A 4,935-nucleotide genomic window follows, 5' to 3' on the forward strand; every position below is an offset into this window, starting at 1 on the left:
TCACCCATCCTCCTCCATGGGCAATTGTTGGGGCAAAAATTTCCCCTTCTCCTCACCCTCAGTATTTACCCTTACAGCATTTAGGCTCCTTGAGGAAAAGCACAGTGCCTTATGTAAAGGAGGGGGTCAATATAGGTTACCTGAATTAACAGATACATGAGGAGCATGTAGCTAGCAGAGCTAATAGGGTCTGAAGGAATCACCTGGCTCAGACTTCGGCTTGACGAGGCATTACCCCCAGTTTTTGAATGTGACGCCAGACACTTCTGCTCTTTGGTTTTAGAATGGAGGAACTTTGTTTCCTTAAAAGACTGTTGTGATGATGAAAAGTAGGGGGGTGAGGGACTTCCCTGGTGCTCCAGTGGCATCAGGGGTCCCAGGCTCAATCCCTGGCTAGGGAAATAGTCCTCACATGCAGCAAATAAGAGTTTGGATGCCACAACTAAGAGTTTGAATACCACAACTAAAGATCTTGCGTGCTGCAACCAAGACCTGGCACAGTCAAATGAATGAATTTTTTCTTTATAAGATTCACTGAAAACTTTTTTTTTTTTAGTTTTTTGTTTTTATTTTGTTTTTTATTTAAATTTATTTATTTTAAAGACATTTTTTTTTTTCCCAAAAAAAAAGAAAGGTTAGTGAAAGTACAAAGTGCTCTCTAATAGCATCACTCATAACAAAACATGCCAGAGCCTTCCTAGGACATGGCACTTTAGAGCCTGAAGCAAGCGCTGTGCAAACTCACTGTAGGGACTTGATAAGCAACACTTCTTCCACAGGGCTCAGTTTCTCCTTCTGTCAAAGGAGGGGAATCAAAGGAGAGGATGGGATTAGATCCTGGCAGGGGCTAGGGGAGCACAAACCCAAGGGGATCAACATGAGAGAATCTTGTCGAGTGGAAGAAAGCTCCCAGCCCTCCTGTGTAACTCCCCCACCCCCACTCCTCATTCTGAAAGAGATGGAGGGATGGAGAAGTATTCTTCTCTGTGAGGAAAACAGCAGCCCAAGCTTGATGGTCAACAGCCACGCCACCAAAGACAACCAGGGTGCTGAGGACTGAGGTGAGTCAGACCGCTCACGGCACATCCAGAGAGGCCCCTCTGTGCTGCTCTGATTGTTCCAGCTCAATTATCACCAGTGGTTAGATTTTTCAAAGAAGAAACTAAGACATCTGACTTTTAAAATACTGGCTTTTTTCCTTTCCCTTCCTGTTTTTTTAGATTATGAAAGTATGATAACACATTTACAGGAGACTTGGAAAATACAGAACTACATGTAGTTCCACTATATATTAATAATTATTTTTTTAGGTAGATAATGTATGGATGTCAGAGTTGGACTGTGAAGAAGGCTGAGCGCTGAAGAATTGATGCTTTTGAACTGTGGTGTTGGAGAAGACTCTTGAGAGTCCCTTGGACTGCAAGGAGATCCAACCAGTCCATTCTGAAGGAGAACAGCCCTGGGATTTCTTTGGAAGGAATGATGCTAAAGCTGAAACTCCAGTACTTTGGCCACCTCATGCGAAGAGTTGACTTATTGGAGAAGACTCTGATGCTGGGAGGGATTGGGGGCAGGAGGAGAAGGGGACCCCAGAGGATGAGATGGCTGGATGGCATCACTGACTCGATGGACGTGAGTCTCAGTGAACTCCGGGAGTTGGTGGTGGACAGGGAGGCCTGGCGTGCTTCGACTCATGGGGTCGCAAAGAGTTGGACACGACTGAGCGACTGAACTGAACTGAAATTAAGATTTGTAGTTGGAGTTTCAATATCAAACATTCAAAAATTAATAGAATGAATACACGGAGAAGGCAATGGCAACCCACTCCAGTATTCTTGCCTGGAAAGCCCCATGGATGGAGGGGCCTGGTAGGCTGCAGTCCATGGGGTCGCTGGGAGTCGGATACGACTGAGTGACTTCACTTTCACTTTTCCCTTTTATGCATTGGAGAAGGAAATGGCAACCCACTCCAGTGTTCTTGCCTGGAGAATCCCAGGAACAGGGAGCCTGGTGGGTTGCTGTCTATGGGGTCGCACAGAGTCGGACACGACTGCAGCGACTTAGCAGCAGCAGCAGCAGCAGCAGCAAACAACAGTAGGATACAAATTGTATTCAAGTTCCCATAGACTGTAAACTAGGAAACACTGGAACATATCCAGGGACATAAAACAAGGTGCAACAATTTCATGGTCTAAAGTTATCGAAATCATAGAGTCTTATCACTGTGGAATTATGTTAGAAATCAATATCAAAAGATATTTGAAAATAATCCAAATATATTTTCAAGTGCAATGTGAGATTTACCAAGAAAAATCTTCAACTTAGCCATCAAAATCCTCAATAAAATTAGACTGAAAAAAACACAGAGGGTGATTGCAGAGAAGAAAGCATTTAAGTGAGAAATTAATATATAAGACACTTTAAACAAATTCCCACGTATTTCGAACTTAAATGTCCATTTTTAAATGATGCATGTATCTCTTGTTTCCTTTTTTTGTTTTTTTAATGCTTGCGGCCACACTCACAATCAGCCCCAGATTGTGAACTCTGGACTAGGTGTGTGATAAGGAGCATTCCAGCCTGACTAGGAGTCTGTGGGGAACAATGGAACAAGAGCCTAAGAACGGCCCAGACTCCAGGAGGAAATAAAAGCCCTCATTAACTTAAAAGCCCCTGAGCCTGCCAGACACCCCTCCTCTGCCAGACAATGAACAGGAAGGAAACTGAGACTGGACAGTAAAAGCAACCAGACAAGCCTGCTGGGGCCTGCCCATGGCACCCTCAAGCGGAGAGAGTCCTGACCACAAGCGGCCTGCACCACCTTCCTTGGGCCACAGGATGCCACGAAGTCTCCTTCCATGAGGGGCTTCCAAAGCTTGCAAGTGCTCAGAGACCCAGGCTCAAAGAGCCAAGAATTAGGGCGGCAGTTGCTCAGCTGGGGACCCTGAGGCCAAGGGTAGGGGAAGGTGCTGGGCAATCTTCTGTTTTGACGTTTTTAAGTTACACAGGTATCACTCTGCATGAAACATTATTAAAGCATGTTTAAAATATGTTTAAGATCCTGAACAACCCCACTGCCCCAACTACCACTAGGCAACCATACGGTATCAGTGTGATGGTGTCCTGGGCTGCGGACATAGATGGTGGGGGCAAGAGCAACCAGGTCCGAGGCTCAGGGTGGAGGCGATGGGGGAGGTGAGAAGGGGCCAGACTCTGAGCATGTTTGGGAGTTAGAGCTGATAGGATCTGCTGATGGACCAGATGTGGGGTGTGAAAGAGGGGAATGAAGATGAAACCAAGGCCTTAGTTCTGAGTATCTGAAGGTGGAAGTTGTCATTTCCTGAGACCTTAATCCTATCACCCAGGATATTTTTAATGTCTCACCCTCTCCTACCCTGGCCTCTCTGCCTCCTGCAAGCTCCATGATTCAATCAGAGACCTGAGTGAGACTGCCCAGACTGCAATCTTTTTTTTTTTATTAATTAATTAAAAAAATTTTAATTGGAGGATAATTGCTTTACAATGTTGTATTGGTTTCTGCTGTATAACCATCTGAATCAGCTATAAATATACATACATATATCCCCTCCCTGTTGAGCCTGCTTCCCACTCCTCCCGCATCCCACCCTCTAAGTCATCACAGGGCATGGAGCTAAGCTCCCTGTGCTGTATAGCAGCTTCCTACTAGCTATTTATTTTACACATGGTAGTGTACATGTCAGTGCTACCATCCTGACCTTGCTTCTTTCTAGTTGATGATCTGAGGCAAGCTACTTAACCCCAGATTCCTCATTTGTAGAATGGGATAATAAGGAATACCTCCTTTATAGAGTTATATGAAGATCAATGCCTGGTATGTAGATGGTACTAAGTGTGAACCAAAATTAGGATATAATCATGAAGTTGTAATCACCTGAATGCAGTTTTGCATCCTGCTGCTTCTAAGCCCCAGATTATCTCATGAGTATTTTTATGAACTATGTTAAAAATATCTTTCAAAAACATTTTCAAGGGCTTCTTTGGTGGCCTAGTGTTTAAGATTTTGAGCTTTCACTGCCGTGGCTTGGGTTCAATCCATTGATGGGGAACTAAGATTCTGCAAGCTGCCCAGCACAGCCAAAAATAAAATAGTAACAATATTTTTCAGTGGCTGCATAATATTCTAGCATATTGCCAAAGCATTTATTTAATTAGTCTTTTATTTTTGGATAATTTAAAACACAACTAAGAGTATTGGTAACACACTGTAGGGGTGGTTTTTTTTTTCTTTTGTGTGTGTGTGTGTGTACAATATAAACAAAATCCTAAAGACATACTGTCTTTATGCTTCTCCGATTCTATCCTGAGGATTCACTCCTAGAAGTGAGATTGCTGTGATAAAGAGTATGACAGTTCTACGGCTTCTAAAATAGATTATAAATGGGCCTCTAGCAACGTTCTACCAAAACACATCTCTGTCAATACAATGTTAGAAAGTACCTACTTCCCTGGACCCACTAAGACTAAATTATCATTAAAAAAAATTATTTTTAAAGAGAAAGTATGTTAAAATTTTCTCCAAACTGATTATGAAATTGAAAATACTGTTTCAGTTCACATTTCTTTGCTCTCCGGTGAGACTGGAGTTTTAAAATGTGATTATTTGTGTTTCTTCTACAAACTGCCCTTTATTCATCTTTGTGTTGGCATATTAGAGTTTTGCTAAAGGAAGTGCTAGTTATATATTAAAACTAGCAAGACTGTTAAATTTGTGGCAAATGTTTTTCCTGCTGTCTTAAATGTTATGTTAGATTTTTATGATAGGTATAGTCAAACGTATCTTCCCTTCCTGAGAGTATGTGCTTCCAACCGCACCTGGGAAGCCAGAGTGCAGGCCCTTCCTGCCCGAACTTGACGTGCACCTGCAGGCATGTGACACCTGTCAGATCACAGCGT

This window comes from Bos indicus, chromosome 7 (assembly GCF_029378745.1).
Source record: "Bos indicus isolate NIAB-ARS_2022 breed Sahiwal x Tharparkar chromosome 7, NIAB-ARS_B.indTharparkar_mat_pri_1.0, whole genome shotgun sequence".
In the NCBI taxonomy this organism is placed as follows: Eukaryota; Metazoa; Chordata; class Mammalia; order Artiodactyla; family Bovidae; genus Bos; species Bos indicus.